Below are 19,262 nucleotides of genomic sequence, written 5' to 3'. Positions count from 1 at the left end.
TTGCATCGACGGGCGGATCATTTCAAGATGCTCCTCAAGTGTCCCTTTCATTTGAAGAAGGCAGAAAGTTTCAATAGAGCCCCCTTCCTTAAAACCAAGAAGAGATCCAAATAACGGTCCATAAGCTGCAGTCTGGGAAGGAGCATGGGGTTTGTAGCATTACCCCTGAGTTGCTGAAGAAAGGTGAAAGTATTGTTGACCCATCACTGCATAGGCTCTTCCAGACCATCTGGCATACTAATATCATTGTCGATGACTGGAAGAAAGGGATTATTCTACCTTTATTCAAAGGTGATGATGTTTGAATGTAGCCATTACACTGTTCAGTTCCAAGGAAAGTCTTCACTTCTGTGTTAATGTCTCAAATCAACAATGGACTTCATGGCAAAGGCTGGGATACTCAATGCAGCTTCAGACCTGATCATTCCACTCTTGACCAGATCTTCATGTTAAGGCAGCTTTTTGAGAAGATGGCTGAGTTTAATAAGCTATGTAAAGCACTTCTTATATACTTCTGACAGGCCTTTGATTCAGTGCATCGAGCAAGTTTGTGGGATCTGATGAGGTGACCTGAGTTCCAGAGGAGATAGCGTCATTGAGAGAAAAGCTTTACAATGGAATGGAAAGCTGTGTTTAAGTCAAGTATCAATCCATGGTATGGTTTCCTATATCATGGTAGGGTGGTCAGGCGGTGTTCTGTCACTATCATTGTTCAACATTGTCATTGATTGGTTAATGGATAAGCTTGAGGAAGCAACTGTTGGTGGCATTGAGCTGAACAGCATTCTGCTTTGAGATCCTGAATATACGAACTGTTTTCTTGTCTCAGTTTAGTGAATTGCTGAAGCTGATGGATGACCTGGTAGGGCAAGAGGCATTACACATTGGTGTGGTTATTAATACAGATAAAATTAAGTCCCTGGCCATTACTAGCATGCAGCCTTCTGCTCCAGATTACAACCAGCTCAGTATTAACTGATCCAGATGGAACATCAAGCAGGTGGCAGCTGTCAAATATTTGGGCAGAGTCATAGACAGTGTTAGAGGAAGCTAGAAAGATGTAGACACGCAAATAGCAGCAGTTGCCGCCGTGTTTTGGGCTCTTCAATGGCCTCTGTGGAGGCAATGTAACATCAGGCTTGCTACAAAGCTGCGGACTTATAGAACCACAGTTATGCTGACTCTGTTTTATGGAAGTGACACATGTATGTAGAGGAAAGCTGAAGAACACCAGACTAATGTTTCTGATTCTTGTCCTCTTCATCAATTGCTTTCTATCAAGTTGCAGAACAAAACAAGAAATAAGGATATTCAAAGCCAAACTCAGCAGCTGCCTCCATCAGCACTGGTTCTGTTTCAACATCACTGACCTTCAGTATGCAGGTGACTGAATCATTCTTGCACACACAGTGACTGACCTGAAAAGTACCCTAAATCTTTCTATCAAGATGTCTATCAAGCCTGGGTCTGTCTCTCTACATCGGGAAAACCAAAGTACTCTACCAGCCCTTACCTGCACAAACTACTCTTCATACTCCACAAATCACCATCAGAGGAGAACCCTTGAAAAATCCGGACCATTTTCCATACTTTGGCAGCCACCTCTCCCAAACAGTCAGCATTGACCCAGAAATTGAATTCAGGATCTGCTGTGCCAGCACATCTTCTGGAAGACTACTCAAATGAGTCTTCAGTGACTGGGATCTGCAAATAGGCACCAAGATCTTGGTTTCCAAGGCACTTGTCATCCCCACCCATCTCTATAGATGTTCCTGGATAACCTATAGACAACAGCTCAAATGGCTGGAGTGGTTCCAACAGCGCTGCCTCAGTAGGATTTTCAGGATCAGCTGAGAAGACTGACACACTAACATCAGCCTTCTCTCTGCAGCCAACACCAGCAATATAGAAGCACAGGTCATGAAACACCAACTCTGCTGGGCTGGCCACTGTGTATGTATGCCTGACACTCACCTCCCGAAGCAAGTACTCTTCTCTCAGTTAAATGAGGGAAGAAGGGCTCATGGAGGACAATGGAAGTGCTTCAAAGACATACTGAAAAAGGGAGGTATCAACTCAACAAAATTGGAGGACTCAGTGCAGAACAGAACACAGTGGTGCCTCACCATACATCAAGCCACAACTTATTCTTACTAAACTTTATTTAGCATTTGACTAAATTTATCCAGGCCAAAACTCAGATTCCTCCATGGTCCCTATGGTCCATGGTCCCTATAGATTCCTCTTTCCCACCAAGAGAGGAGCTGCATGTATCAGCATCTCTCCTCCTTTCCACAAGAAGTGCCTCTGCTTCCTATTTTCTATAGGCACAACTAAATTCTGTGAGTGGCTTCTTGATCTCATCAGGGCCCTCTTGAGGCACAACTCCACATACACTGTGAAGGATGTTTCAGGAATAGGGTTAAGACCACACCTCCAGAAAGCAAAAGTGTCTTTAAAGAGTAGTAGTGGTCCAGTCTAGCAGTCACAGGTCCAGGTCACAGGCCATAGTTCCCTCAAGCAACACAACTAGCTCTTTGGGGTGGCTTCAAGGAGTAGTGCCTTCCCCTCAGAATATGGTTGGATACGTGTTATGCCAGGTGAGAAGAGCTCATATCTCAACGTTATTGTGAGATGACTAGATTCCCCCATTTTTAAAGCCCATTGGCCTCCTGATTTAGGAAGAGGTTTCCCTCCAATTATATCTAGGCATCAGGAGTTCAGCAAAGAGTGCAATCCACATTATTTGTAATAAATCTGTAATAGACCAGGGATATTTGCTTGTAAGTCCCTTAAAGTGGTGCTAAAATAATATAGTGATTCATGGTATATGTATAAGACACCTAGTTCCTTCTTAATGCACCAGAACAAAAGTTGTTAGAGCTGGAATGAGTAAAAATACTACTACTAATGTGTGCTAATACTAATAAGCATCTTCAAAGAAAAGCAAACCTCTCAACATTTGTTGCAGTAGTTTATGTAATTTTCTTTTCCAACATACTATCACGAGATCAATCTGAACATATGAAACTGTACTCCAGATTTCTTTTAATCCCAAATAGACATATTGTTTATCTTCAGAGGGGTAGCCGTGTTAGTCTGGATCTGTAAAAGCAGCAGAGAATCCTGTGGCACCTTGTAGACTAACAGACGTTTTGGAGCATGCGCTTTCGTGGGTGAATACCCACTTCGTCAGATGCGTCAGATTCACCCACGAAAGCTCATGCTCCAAAACGTCTATTAGTCTATAAGGTGCCACAGAATTCTTTGCTGATTGTTTATCTTGACATTGTTTTATATTTCATGACCACCTAATAAAAAAACTACAGAATTTTCCAAAATACAGAATCCCAAATAAATACATTACTCCCAAAGACATTTTAATTCCAAAATGATCACCATAATGGAGAAAAAAACTACCAAGGTTAGTTTTAAGGTGTATTACTGCCTGGTTTGAAGACACAGATGGGCCATGGGGCCACATTCCATGACAGACAGGCTTCGGAGACATCTTTGATCATTCTTTATGATGCATAACATATGTCACAATTGTACTATAAAAGATATCAGCCATCAGGTAAAGCTGTCATTTTCCCTTGCTGGATTATATTGGAAAAAATACAGCTTTTCTGTCCTGTACCTGTATGGGATTTCAGCTCAAGGAAACACAACCTATTTAGTCTGTGCACACATTATTCCTGCTTTATTTCAAAAGAATGTAGTCATAAAATAAACATGTTAAAGAAATGTTTGATATTTTGTTTCAACATCCACCCATTTCATGTGTTATAAGTTGTGAATATGTAAAGTACTGGTTTACATTAAAGGTTCTACAAAAGGACAGCATGTTTCTCTAGAGGCTAGTTCCTTTCATTTGATTTCTGTTATGCACACATCTTATCTGGCTGAACCTATGTCACAAATAATATGTGTAACAAAGGAACAATGACAGCAAAGTAGTTCAAAATATTTAAATATTTATATATTCCCCATTAACTCACAGATTAAAAAATTATAATTGTTATAGTTTGGTCTGTAGAATTTAATGATCATGTGTCCACTAAGTAAGTTTGTCAAGCAATAGCTTTATCAAAAATTCATGCCTCGTTATTTACTAGATAAGGGGGAATTTCATAGTTATCAAAATAACAGTTGCCTATTAAAATGACTTTGGAAACTCCCATTTGTGCACTAGTTACTAAGTGTACTATCTTCACATAAAATAAAACACTATTATTAATATGGGAGGTGTATGATATGCATAGAAATGAACTCCACAGAACAGTAGTTACATCTTACAATATTTACTGTATTAAAAACTTTCTTTATTGATGTTTAATGTGTTTATTGCTCTGTGATTGATAATCTCAAATTTTAATCTGCTCAAAATTACTTTCATTTGCAAAGCAAAATGTTGTCAGTTAACAACAAAACAAGAAAAAACAAACAAGATAAAGGACATTATTTTGAATGTAGGTTTATTCAGAATCATCTGAAATGAGACTTGTCCTGAGGAATAACAATCCCTGCTTTCAAAGCCATTTGAGTCCACTTTTAACCATTGTGCAAATATTTTGTTATTTTTAAGACTCAGTCAAACCTAGTTTTCTAGATTGCAATTTTAGTATTAATTGCTCACTATGAAAATAAAAGTAATTTATTTTATATATAAATTGACTATGAGGAAACACTTTTCAGAGAATTAACTTACGACACAACAGACAAAATCGATTAAGACCCGCCATCTGGCAGAGGTCTAGAAAAGTTGCTGCCATATGTTTTGACCAACACTGCAAAACAAACTGTTTTATACTGTCACCACCTCTAGTTCTGTTTTATAAATTACATTCAGGTTTATTATATGTATGAAAAAGATTAGGAAGGGTTTCATCTATGACTGGCTGCTTAATTGGAAAACAGATGCTATATAAAATTTTAAAACAGGCACTAGGGTGAATTGGGCTCAGTTTGAAAGCCATTTGACAGCTGTAAGTAACAGAGGTGCAGGGATTGCTATAAATTGTTTATTGTGTAGATCTTTAATTCTTAATCAGTTATATTTAAATAATTCTTTTGTTTTTAACAATGGTAGTTTATCCTTGGTAGTAACTAAAGGAGAAACTCTAACAAAACAAAAAATTCTAGGGGAAAAATATTCATGAAACTAATTGTAATATTAAAGTAATATAAAAATGTATTCAATGTTTTCCCCCTTTAAATACAGTTCAATAAAGAATAGCTTTTTTAAAAATATATGTTGCTGTTGGAAAAATAACGTATCAGGTTCAAATGAAATTTAGGAATGTTAATCTCTTTTGCAGCTGCTATTTTTGTTTTATGGTATTTTTACAGCTGTTTTTAATTTCTTTTAAGAAACACTAAACCTTTAGGAATATTCCCAAGTGAAACACCACAGCACAGATAATTGGTTTCATTGCAATTCAGATTATGAACATCATTTTTCAGTTGTTACTTTCAAACTACATGCACAGCTAAATCTGTAAGCCATTTTCTTTATTTCAGCTACTATCAAAAAGGGGCAAAATAGTTTTAAAGTATTACAGAACACTAATCTTTACATAATAAATTTCAATATTTGAAAATATTTATGTGCCAATGTAGAGTGTTCATGATATATGCACAAATATTCTGTAAACATATTTATGCTTATATGATATATATGTACAGGACCAAATTCATTATTGTTGGCACAGGACATTATAAATTTACACCTCCATGGACCAGCTGGTTCCAAAGGGATTTACTCAAATGGAGGGTAGCTAGCTTAAAATAGAAAGATTTTAGTTCTGTTTAAGTGTAAATCTCAGTGCAGCCATAACTGTAGAGTTACTAATGACATATCCAACCTTAACTCTGACCCCTAGTGCATATACATGATGATCTAATCTTTCATTTCATGATCACATGCTACTTTTTCCCCTTAAAGGCCCCATCTTACAGGATGCTAAGGAACTCCCAGATGGTGCTTGATAATTGCGGGAGCTCTTTGATATTTCATCATCCAATGTGTGGCCCTCAACATTTTATTTATTGTGAAGCATCCAAGCCCTTAAATGAATATAGATTTTTTACAGGTTTTCTACGGAGCTTATCATATGATATCTCAATGCTTCACAAACAGTAATGAATTTATCTTCAGAATACTTCTGTCAGGAAGCAATATCATACATATAGCTATAGGATCCAGGTTTGTTGGCTCCTAGTCCACTGCCTTTTGCCCCAGAATTATTCATCTTCTTCCAGTGGACCATGTCTCACCCAGTACCCACCACACAACTTCTCCAGTTAATAAAGAAGAGGAGCATTCAACCCAGATTGATTCACTACATAAGTCTGCCTCATTCTCTGCTCCTAACTTCAATGAAGTAATCAGACATGGGGTTTGGATCAGGCCTTGAATGAGATAGGGTTCATAAAAACAAAACAAAAAAATATGCAGTTAAGTAATTAAAAAACTACACAATAATGTGTATGTACAAGGCAGCAGATCTCAGGTGCACAGGTCACCTTATCTTCTCAATTTCCTGATTTTTGAGTGCTTCACATTGCATTGAGCACCACATTTAACATTCTTGTAGGGCTTTTTGTGGAAACGTTGAAAGGTTTTAAAAGCAAAATGAAGAAATAAAGAAATTCCAGTAGGTTCAGCTCTGTGCAAGGCATCAGTAGAACGTTTTGTTCTGTTCAGTATGTCATTGTGAGGCAAGAGGCCTTGCCTCCTTCCATGTATGCTTTGGTTTAAGACTTACCTTCTGCCATATGCATTTCCACATATATTACAGAGGAAGGCTCTGCCTTATTTTCTGTGCCCTGTGACTCATGGAAGGACTGCCTGTGATTTTTTTCTAAATTACACACACATGTGCAAAACCAGTGGAACATAAAGTAGACAGATTGATATCAATTAGAAAAGTTTGTGTGCATCCAAAAAACCTGAAGATAGGTTTCCTCATTTTTACTTACATACCATTCACAGATCAACACTAATTTTTCTACACCAATAAAAGGCACATCTGCACATCACAAATTATTTCTATGCCAAACGTAAACATTTTCAGAAGTGCCTAGGTGATTTGGGAACCTAAGTCTACTTTTCAAAACTAACTTTAGATACATAGGAGCCTAGGTCTCATTGAAAATCAATGGCACTCAGGCTTGTCTACACAGGAAAATTGACTGGAATAGCTTTTGAGGAATAGATTATACCAAAATAACTATTACCATTCCACAATAGTTATTCTGGTCAATTTCCATGTGCAGATAAGCCCTTAAATCACTTTGGAAAATTTTACTCTACCTCATGCCACTCAGATCTGTGCAAAAATGTCTCAATTTCTTTTCCCCTCTCACATTCTAAACCTACTGAACCTTTGTGAGCACACATTACATGGATACAAAATGCGCAAATTGATAGATCTAAAAAGGAGGTAGATCGTGCCAAACCAACCTGATCTCCTTCTTCGAGAAGGTGACAGATTATTTAGACAAAGGAAATGCGGTAGATCTAATTTACCTTGATTTCAGTAAGGCATTTGACATGGTTCCGCATGGGGAATTGTTAGTTAAACTGGAAAAGATGGAGATGAATAGAATTGTACAAGGTTTGGATTAGGAATTGGTTAAAGGAGTGAGACTCCTAACGGTCGTACTTTGAAGGGTGAACTTCAGGCTGGAAATGTTACTAGTGGAGTTCCTCTAAGGATCAGTTTTGGGATCAATTTATTTAATTTTTTATTACTGACCTTGGTCACAAGAGCGGGAATTGCTAATAAATGTTGGCGGATGTTATACAAATCTGGGGGGTATTTGCTAACACAGAGAAGATCCTTAGATACCATTTTTAACGGAATTATCTGGACTGACCTGTAAACTGTTGAGTAATAGTAATAGGATGAAATTTAATTATGTGAAAAGTGCAAGGTCATTGCACTTAGGGATTATAATATGAATTTCGATACTACATTGGGGATGTCATCGTTGGAAACAACAGGGAGGAGAAGGACCTTGGGTATGGTTGATTTCGCAGGTGACTATGAGACCGCCAATGCGATATGGCCTCGTTAAAAAAGCAAGCTGGTTTAGGGTAGATCAGGCGAGGTATTTCCAGCAAAGTAAGGCAGGTTGTTTAGTACCGTTGTATAAGGTCGCTGGTGGACCTCACCTGGAATACTGTATGCAGTTCTTGTGTGTCTCCCAGGTTAAGAAGGATGAATTTCAAACTGGTGATAAAACAGGTTCAGGAGAGGGGCATACTATGATGATCCGAGAATGGAAATAACCTTGCCTTATGAAATGAGACTCAAAAGCTTTGGGCTTGTTTAGCCTAACCAAAAGAAGACTCCGTGGGGATATTGTTCTTTGCCTTATATAAATATATCAGGGATTAACTTAGTAGGAGAGGAATTATTTAAGCTTTAGTTACTAATGTAGGAACAAGGACGAATGGGTACAAACTGGACACTGGAAGTTCAGGCTTGAAATTAACTTAAGTTTCTAACATTAGAGGAGTGAAGTTCGAACAGCCTTCCGAGGGGAGTAGTGGGGGCAAAAGACATATTCTGGCTTTTAAGACTAAGCTGATAAGTTTATGGAATTGTGATGATATGATAGGATAGTTTTAATTTGGCAGTGTCCTTGGGATTATCAGCAGATTAGGTCTGCTCAATGGTCTGCGTGATGGGATGGTTTGGATGGGATGGGATCAGAGTTACTGCAGGAATTCTTTCTCTTGACTGCGGCTGGTAGCCTTGCCCACATGTCAGGGTTTAGCTGATCTGCCATATTTGGGGTTCGGGAAGGAATTTTCCTCCAGGGCAGATTGCTGACGTTCTGTAGTTTTTGCTCCTTCCCCTCGGCATGAGGCATGGGTCAGCTTGTGGTGGATTCTCTTTGCTTGAGGTCTTCAAACCACAATTTGAAGACTTCAATAACTCGGACATAGGTTAGGGGTTTTTATAGAAGTGGATGGGTAGGGTTCTGTGGCCTGCTTTGTGCAGGAGGTCAGACTAGATGATCATGTTGGTCCCTTCTGACCTATGAGTCTATGAGAAATTGCTTATGGGTAATCATTATCAAATAAATGTATTTCTTGTAAGGTCTTGCATAGCTCTGTTCTTGGCCTGGAAGAACATATTGAGTCCTTGCAGATAAAGCTTGCTGATGATACAAGAGTTGGAAGAGCAGTAAATAATGATAATGACACATTATTTTTACACAGTGATCTGGATCATGTAATGATCTGAGTTCATTCAAATAACGTGCAATTTAACACAGCCAAATGCAAGGTCAGACAATGGGAACAAAGAGTGTAAGTCACAATTACAAAATGGGGACTGTATCCTGGAAAGCTGTGACTCTGTAAAAACTTTTGGGGTCATAGTAAATAACTAATTGAACATGAACTCCCAGTGTAGCATAGTGTGTGGTGGTTAGAGGGCTGATGCAGTCCTGGGAAGTATAAACAGGGGAATATTAAGTGGGGAAAAGGAGATGGCATTACCTCTGTATATGGGAGAAATGAAACCATTACTCGATTACTTTGTCCAGTTCTGGTCTCTATACTTCAAACAAGATGTATTGGAGGATTGGGCCAAAAGAAATCTGATAAGGTTCAACAAGGACAAGTGCAGAGTCCTGCACTTAGGACAGAAGAATCCCATGCACCGCTAGAGGCTGAGAACCAACTAGCTAAGCAGCAGTTCTTCAGAAAATGACCTGGGAATTACCGTGGATGAGAAACTGGATGTGAGTCAGCAGTGTGCCCTTGTTGTCAAGAAAGCTAATGGTATATTGGGCTGCATTAGTAGGAGCATTGCCAGCAGATCAAGGGAAGTGATTATTCCCCTCTATTAGGCATTGGTGAGGCCATATCTGGAGTATTGAGTCCAGTTTTGGGACACCCACTACAGAAAGGATGTGGACAAATTGGAGAGAGTCCAACATAGGGCAAGGAAAATGATCCGGGGGATGGGGCACATGACTTATGAGGAGAGGCTGAGGGAACTGGGCTTGTTTAGTCTGCAGAAGAGAGGAGTGTGGGTGGGGATTTGATAGCTGCTTTCAACTACCTGAAGTGGGAGTTCCAAAGAGGATGAAGCTCAGCTGTTCTCAGAGGTGGCAGATGACAGAGCAAGGAGTAATGGTCTCAAGTTGCAGTGAGAGAGGTCTAGGTTGGATATTAGGAAAAACTATTTCACTAGGAGGGTGGTGAAGCACTGGAATGGGTTACCTAGTGAGGGGGTGGTCCTTAGAGGTTTTTAAGGCCCTGGATTGACAAAGTCCTGGCTGGGATGATTTAGTTGGTGTTGGTCCTGCTCTGAGCAGGGGGTTGGACTAGATGACCTCCTGAGGTGTTTTTGAACCCTAATCTTCTATGAGTCTATGATGTTGAAAAATTAGCGTTCTAAAACAGCTATACAAATGATATAAGGTTTGGAAAATCTGCCTTCAGAGAAAGACAAAAGAAGCTCAGTTTCTTTAGTTTATTAAAGAGAAGGCTAAGTTCTTATACTATCTGTAAGTACCTACATGGAGAGAAGATTTCTGACAGTAAATGGCTCTTTAATCAAGCAGACAAAGCAAAGCAAGATCCCAGACCGGGATCCCAGACTGAAGTTGGACCAATGCAGGGTAGAAATAAGATATAATTTTTTTTAACAGCTAAGGTAATTGACCAATGGAACAATTTACTGAGGGATATGGTGGATTCCCCATCATGTGAATTTTTTAAATCAAGACTGCATGCCTTTCAAAAAGATACACTGTAGCTCAACCAGAAGTTATGCAGCTGAGGCAGGAATTACTTGGTGAAATTGTATGGCCTCTGTTATACAGGAGGTCAGCCTACATGATCATTAATAGTCCCTTCTGACCATAACAATCTGTGAATCTATGGTTCTGTGAATATTTTAAGGTCCAGTAAAATGGAACAGGATTAGTACTGTGGGTTATGTTGTTTTTAAGGGTCTTTTTTGTTTTGTTTTTAATGTTGTTTAAATTGAGTGGGCATGATGAATTAGTAGTCCTTCTACATCTGGATTTGTAATCACAATTTGGTTCACTGAACACACAAACGTGTATCAAGCTGGAGGCTTGGATCACAGCTTTGTCTTATAGTCACATAAGTTAGGTTATGCTGGCATGAAGGGTGAAACATGCTTTGGAGTCAGCTCACTCTATTGATGTGATCCTGGAGACAACTAATGGGGCATGCCTCAAATTATTTGAGTTTACTTGGTTGGGAATGATTTCTTCAGAGGCACAAGGGCTACCTGTCCTTAAAACAAAGGAGTACTAACTTCTTTTCGAACAGAGTTTTGTCATAGATAGTGTTGGTCACTTTGGCCATATTCCTTCTGTCGTTTTAGGAAATCTGCTGTCAACAATGGATGGAACAAATATAGGAGTTAATAAGGAGGCTACAAAATTATTTTTATGAATGAGGAATTTTATATATGATTTTACTACAAGAGCTGCCTCTTGGCCCATCTTTTAGAAGCTATAGGAAGTAATATATTACCTGCTCTGAGGCTATTTCAAACATTTATTGCAATTATTTCTGAATCAAATTTCTTCAAACATGCCAAACCATTTTGTTGCATAGGAAGCCCACAGACTTTTTCAAAACGAAGACCTTTATTATACTTAGAGACACAATCGATTTAAAAGTCACACTGCTGCCAGAAAATGTTTACCTATCTCTGTTACAAGTAACACGAAGGTTATTTATACTTGAAGGAGATTAGAAGAAAAATATATTTTCTCTCTTTTATTTTATGCTTCTAACAGCACTTGATGAATAGTCAGTTTCACCATTTCTCCTGCACAGGCAATTTCTTTTGTTGTTTACTTTGGTCTTTTACACAGGAATAAGGGAGAGAAACACATTTAGGAAAATAGGGGAAGTGATTACAAAACCACAAAAACTAGCAGCAGAACTCAAGCCTCAAGGGGCCAGTCTATTACCTATAACTCCTTTTTTTGAACAGACTAGCTTTTAAGTAGATGGCACCCATTTAATCTAACACTAAAATACATGTAGCATGTGAAAAATGTCTAAATGTTATTCATAATCTAATAAGAATTGGCCAAATCACTTCAAACCAACCCAACTAGGACTCGTACCATTTCTGAATCTTCTCAACCCTCCACTTATGAGGGAGAATGAGGGTAAGTCTGAGGGATATCTTGTTCTGCCAAGATTAAAGTCCCTCCTTTCCTACAAGCTACTGGGTTCACCAGACATATCCTGGGTCTATTCCTCATCTTTCCTCTGGGAGCTGGCTTTTTCAATATTTTATCTACACTGTATATGTAAGTTGTAATGAACTAGATATTTCCATATTATTTCCTAATATTAATATTCCTATTTCTTACTCCTTTGAACCCAAAAGCTGAGCCCCTAAGATGCTATAAGAAAGGTGATACATTCCTCTCCTCTCAAGGCCCAGAGGGAAAAAAAATCCTTCCTGATTCCTAAATTGGTTCACAGTCCCATGGCATCCTGGGATTGCAGCTGGCAATGCCTCAGAGAGGAAGGATGGGGCAGCAAATCTAGTAAGATGGCTACTGGACACCCAGGAGGAGCTTTAGGAACTGAAGAGGAATGAGAGTCAATTGAGCCCTGGCTGGCCAATGAAAGGCAGAGAGGTGTGGAGAAATTTCTCTGCCCCAAAGCATGTTCTCCATGTCTGCTCTGAAGCACAAGGAAAGGACAAGGAGGAGAAAAGCTCTGATATGACTCAACAGGAGCACTTTCCATAGCACCACAGGGGCTGGCCATTTCCCTGCCGGTCTAGCCAAACTTAATTTGAAAAGCTTCATACTGTGAAGGGGTGACAAATGAGACATATATACAATTCAGTTATGCCTAGGAAGGCACAAAAATATCACATACAAGCTTATAAAGAATGTGTGTACAGAAGGATTTATCAAACTGGATACTTAAAAACAGTGGGCAATATTCTACTCTGATAGCCACAAAGAGGATCTGAACTCTGATATCCGTTTCTCCTTACATATATGGCACTCACTCATGTTCACTGGTTCCCACTGATGCATGTAGAGAGACCAGAATATCTGAGCAAAGATCTATCATGTGAATATAAGAATTTTTCCCAGGAAATAAATCCTAGTTTCACAGAATAACAAATGTTACAGTGTTGTAGAACGTGACACAAATTTGAAAGAAAAATCTCTTATATCTTAAAATATAAATTATTACTTACTCTTTTTCTGTAGTAAGGTGAATGACAAATTTATGCGGTCCTCTGATCTTTGCACTCAGACTTTCATTTGCTAATCTAGGCATAAAATGAGTATAAATTTAGGTAACACTTTCTCTTCATGCACACAAATAGGGAACAACAAAAAGTTTTCTGTATTAAACATAATTTTATGACAGATTTAATTTTCAAAATTAGTGCATCACAAGTTCACCTATGTCATAAGTAGATAGGTAAGGGTTAATTTTCTTTTACCTGTAAAGGGTGAACAAAGGGGGAACCAAACACCTGACCAGAGTTCCAATCAGAGACCTGGATTTTTTTTAAAGTCTGGGAGGGAACTGGAAACTCGGGGTCTTTTTGTTTTCCTCGGCTGTGAGTAAACAAGCTTTTCTTCTAACTCCATCTTCTTTCAAATATTCTACTATCAAGTGTGAGTACAAAGGAACCAAAGTAATCGGCTGTGATGTGCTTTGATTTGTATTTACATGGGTGTTGATTTGCTGGACTGGTTTAATTAGGGCTTCTTTAAAAATACGAGGCTAGTTTATTCCTAATTTTCTTATAAGCCATATCCTGTATTGAGTTTCTTAATGCAGAGTTTTGTTTATGTAAGTTCGTTCTTTTTTATATAAAGTTTTTTCTTTAAAACTTGTGGGAGTTTCTTTCCTAGTAAGGCAAAGGGGAGAGGAATTTCTGTGCCCGGAGCTCTGTCTACCTCTGTGTGACAGGCTAGGGGAGGGGAGCCCAGGCTCTGTGGTTTACTTTCCTATATCCCAGGGCGGGAACAAGCTACAGGGAAAAAGTTATAGGGAAAAGAGGAAATCAACTCGTGTTCTCTTGTGTTTGAGGTTTTTCTCTAGTTACTGCTACGAGACAAAGGGAGGGTGAATTTTTGTGTGAGCTTAACTAGGTTGAATGCATAGCCTCAGAGGGAAGAGATTATCCTTGCTGGGTTGTATTCAAGGAGCATAGTAAGGCATCGCTCCGGCTAACCCAAGAAAAGGGGGGAAGCTGGGGGATGAGATAGGGAGACCCAGGGGGCTCTGGGTCTTGTGGGGTCCCCCAGGGATAAGTTGGGGCGACTTGAGGGCTGATAGGAGCCAGAATCCTATCTGGTGGCAGCGAGATAAGAGCCAAGCTGGGTATAAGCTTGGGGAAGTTCATTGTAAGCACCCAGATTTTGGACGCTAAGGTCCAGATTTGAGACAGACGTTTACCACAACCTATAATCTATACTGCTCTCAAATCTATATTAATTTGTTTTCTAAAAGATGCAGGTTTTAAATTCTATTAAAAAATTAGGATGTGAAGAATGCACATCATTCAGTTATGCCTGAAAGTTTTACATACTGTACTATCACAAATTGTCCTGTATGTGAGCTTCAGTTTAGTAATTACATTTAGCTGTTCCTATACTATAAAATATTATATAGGAAAGGGAATTGAAACTTTCTGTCTTTGTGCCACCTGTTGAGGAGAGAAGAGTTCTTCCTAAAGGAAGACTTTGAGACCTCTCACCCCACTCTAGTCCTAATGTATGCACAAGCAGAATGCCCCATATGCCAGGAGTGGGCAAACTTTTTGGCCTGAGGGCCACGTCTGGGTCGGGAAATTGCATGCAGGGCCACGAATGTAGGGCTAGTGCAGGAGGTTGAGGTGTGGGAGGGAATGTGGGGTGTGGGAGGGAGTGTGGTGTGCAGGAAGGGGCTCAGGGCAATGGGGTGGGACAGAGGAGGCGTATGGGATGTACGAGGGGGCTCAGGGAAGGGGTTTGGGGTGCAGGAGGGGAAACAGAGTGCGGGAGAGGGCTCATGGAAGGGGTGCCAGGAGAAGTGCAGGAGGGGGATCAGGGCAGGAGTGGGGTGCAGGATGGGTATGGGGTTCAGCAGGGGGCTCGAGGCAGGAAGCTGGGGTGCAGGGTGCAGGAGGTGTTTTGGAAGGGGGGGGGAGAAGGCTCTGCGCACTGCCCTTGCCTGCGGGTACCTCCCCTGAAGCTCTCATTGGCTGCAGTTCCCCGTTCCCGGATCCGGCCCACGGGCTTTAGGTTGCCCACCTCTGCCATAGGTGAACTATATTCCTTATGACACTCTAAGCACAAAACATGCTGGTCTGTTAGTGGCATCATGTGTGCTTGTGAAGTGTACCATCTAAAACCAGACTTCCAGCTGCCTTCGGCTCTTAGCAGTGCCTCAGGAAAAAATTAACACTTTCTTTCTTAGTCATAAAACCACCATTCTTCCACCTATAACTAAAGTGAAAAATGAGGAAACCTACCTTCAGGTTTATTGAACTTTCAAAAAAATATGGTGACAGTAGGCCACAGATGGTAACATTTTAGGAAAAGTGACATCAGAGTGATCAGAGACCAGAAGTTTCAAAGTCTTTTGACAGGACAAAAAGCAGGAACAAAAGAAAGAGAGGGTGTATGCCTCTATTTAACATAAATCTTGGTGCCCAGCTGTGTATGTATAGTAGGATGTGGCCCTCTCCGAGGGCTAAGTGTTTTAAATATACGTGAGTTTTGTGCATTAGCCAAGAGTGGGGCTCCCTGGAGAAAACTTCATGAGGAAGAAATAATGTTCTTTTTTGTTATTTTTCAAATAAAATAAAAGGTTTGATTCAATATACAGATTTTTTTTTCTCTTTGATGTTTGAAAAGCTCTGGGTAAACACATCCAACAGCTCTCAGCTGCATTTGTTTAGCTCAGGTAGCTGGGGTTTTACGACAACATGCAGTTGCGAGAACAATTGCATTTCCATTGCAGTTGTTCAGGGGAGAGACTAAACAGAGTTATCTCAAACCAAACAGAACTTCAGAGCGGAAATTTACTTCTCATAAATGAGGATTAGTTGTAATACTGAGACGAGCTACTGATGACTCCTTTTCTGTAGAGACTGCAGAGTCCATGAGTTTACACAGCAGGCAAAAATATGTACTGGAATTTTTGAAGGCATATACCAGTACCCGTAAAAAAGACAAGCTGACGACAGTCTTGTCCAGTCCACACTTTTCTCTATGAGCATGGATGGTTTTATTAAAAGCTTGGCATAGGTTGTATTTAAAAGAACTGGTAGGTAGCTATCATTTGTTCAGTTTGTATAGTTAATCCACATCTTTCTGGGCTGTCGCTGATAGCAGCACATAAAGATTGATAACCCAGTCAGGACTACGCTCTGAAGAAAGGACCACAATTCCAGAAGCCAGTGGTACTGCGAGAGAGATAGAGAGACAGAGAGAGAATGTACATTAATAGAATATATTTGAAATAAATGATGTATAAAGGTTTTACTGGCATGAGTTTGGGGATGCAATTGCAGGTCATTTTCTCCTTTTGGAGCTTACACAAGCAAATGGAACGATCTCTTACTGTTTTTTTTTCTTTTTTAGTTCAGATTGTTAAATACATTGTGTGTGCACATATTTATACATATAAAACATACACAGCATACAACTAAACTCTTTAGTGATTACACTATTGTCTTTCGAGGCAGGTGGGTGCCATAATCTAAAGGTACATATAAAATAATATATTAATATAATTGCATATTTAGGCATTGATATATACATGCTTTATATAATTGGTATTTGGAGGATATTAAAAATGTGTTTATTTAATTGTTAGGGAATCCAACAAGATGCTTAAATAAATGGAGTCATTTTAGCTGTATTTGAAATCAAATACAGTAATCTATTTGGCACTATATCTAAATTCATTGTAAGTGGGTTCCATTGTGTGTGGGAAATGTTCCAACTAACAGTAACACTGACCAGATCTACTTTAGTACTAAAACAGCCAGGCTTAATAGCAGATCCCTAGCCCAAGCACATGAAAACAATTAAACAATAATTACAAAAATAATTAGAAAACCTATAAAAACACAGGCCTGCATCTAAGCTGCATCATTAACTTTGGACCAAAATAAAATTAACCATTTCACTGCTGCTGAACATAGGAGAGGGAACTGAGGGAAGGAGAAGGGGAAAGAAATGAAGACCAGACAAGTTTTATCAGCCTAAGTGGAACACAAACTTTTATATGTTTAAATCTAAGACTCATTGAATATTAATTAGATGTTTATTTTTAAAAATATTCAAAAACATATAAAGAATGTATAGTGACTCTAAATATCCTGTCAGAATTAATAGAACTGCAGAAAGAATATAACTGCTACACTAACTTAGCCATATATATAAAAAACAATATTTTACAAGATTTCTTATGGCTTTTATCTTCATATCATTTAGATCACATGACCAACCTGAAAACCATTTGTTTTTTCTTAAACATTTGTTTTTTCTTACAATTATCTTTGTTACTACTAAACACATCAAAAGAATATCTCCTGTGATCACTCATTAAATTCCAAGCCTTGGGAAGAATTCCTCCCAGTGGCTCAGGCTATGGGGAAGTTGTGGAAAGCTGGCACAGACACTGTAGTCAATGTCCACTCCCTATTTTGGGGGTTATGCAAAAATAAATAATAATAAAAATGACTCTGAAGTCATAGGACAACTTGTAGTCCCAGCCAGCTGTCTAAGTGCTACCACGACGGAAGACAGAGTCCCTACCAGCCTTCTCTGGCAAGGGACAAATAAGATCCCTTGCTGACCAATCTAAAGCAATCATACCTGTCCATAGGCCCTGCATTTGTAAATTTTTTGGTGGGGCCCAGGGATAGGGGGGTGTAAGGGGCAGAGTCCCTTAAGCTTGGGAGTCTGGGAGGTGAAGTCCTGCAGGTAGGAAACAAATACCTTGCATACCTGCCATATATCCATCATATCTGGTACATGGATTCATAACACCACTGAAATTTGGCCCAGCCACCTCCCTGGTCACCATGACGGAGGGGAGGTCAAGCCAAATTTGAGGGGTGTTATGACCCTGAGTGCCAGGTTGCAATGCCACTTAAATTTGGGGCAGCCGGTCAGGTAACTTGGACCCCATCTTCTGGTTGCACTCCTAGTTCAAACACTGGTGGGTCTGAGCCCTCTTTACAGAATATGACTGCAACCCATGTCCCACAGGCCCATATAACCCAGCACCTAAAAACATGTGCAGGAGAGAGGACGGAAAGGAGGAACCATTGTCAGGTACCCTCACAGGAACTGGAAGAAGACCTTCATAGCACCTCCCTCTCATCACTCGTTACCTGCCAAAGAAGTAATGATGTACAGCCCGGCGTACCCGGTGTTCTCCTATTAGTATTATCATGGTATCTTCATGCATCTTTATCATGTAGTTGGAACTCTCTGAAAAGCAATGATTATTGGGCTAACCGCATGATCCTTTATTTGTTCTTTTAAATTTGGTCTAAAAGAAACTCCACACAAAAGGTCACCCATCCAAAGTACTGGGCTCCCCTTATATACATTTGAAAAACACAATAATATAGGTATTACAGAATATAAGTAGTGAGAAATAGCATCATTCTATTTTATCTCACCCTACAGCACATCATTTTATCACCAGCCATGTGACTAATACAGCTTATAACAACTGCTGCTCTTTACCACCAGACAGAAATCCTACCCTCATGTGCCTCAGATCTCTACTAATGCTCACTCAGATAGATAGGATTTGCTGTGTGCATGGAAGGGCAACAAATCTGAGCTATTTAAGAATGTGGGGTAAATGGAGAGCATTTCAAAAGTGTCAAGTATCAGAGGGGTAGCCGTATTAGTCTGGAGCTGTAAAAGCAGCAAAGAGTCCTGTGGCACCTTATAGACTAACAGACGTATTGGAGCATGAGCTTTGGTGGGTGAATACTCACTTTGTCGGATGCATGTAGTGGAAATTTCCAGGGGCAGGCATATATATATATAAACCATTCATGGACGAGACAAGAGAACCTGGAATTGATGGAATGCTACTACAACAGTAGACCTAATGATAGGGGATATATGAAACGTATGAGGGGACTATGGATGGACAAAAGACCTACATCCACACTTACTGAGAAACAGCTAGTTACCCAACGCTTCAACATAGTAAAGAGGAAGCTGCTCTCACAGCT

Source organism: Chelonoidis abingdonii, chromosome 2 (assembly GCF_003597395.2).
Source record: "Chelonoidis abingdonii isolate Lonesome George chromosome 2, CheloAbing_2.0, whole genome shotgun sequence".
Lineage (NCBI taxonomy): Eukaryota > Metazoa > Chordata > Testudines > Testudinidae > Chelonoidis > Chelonoidis abingdonii.
Note: the sequence above shows the minus strand (reverse complement) of the source record.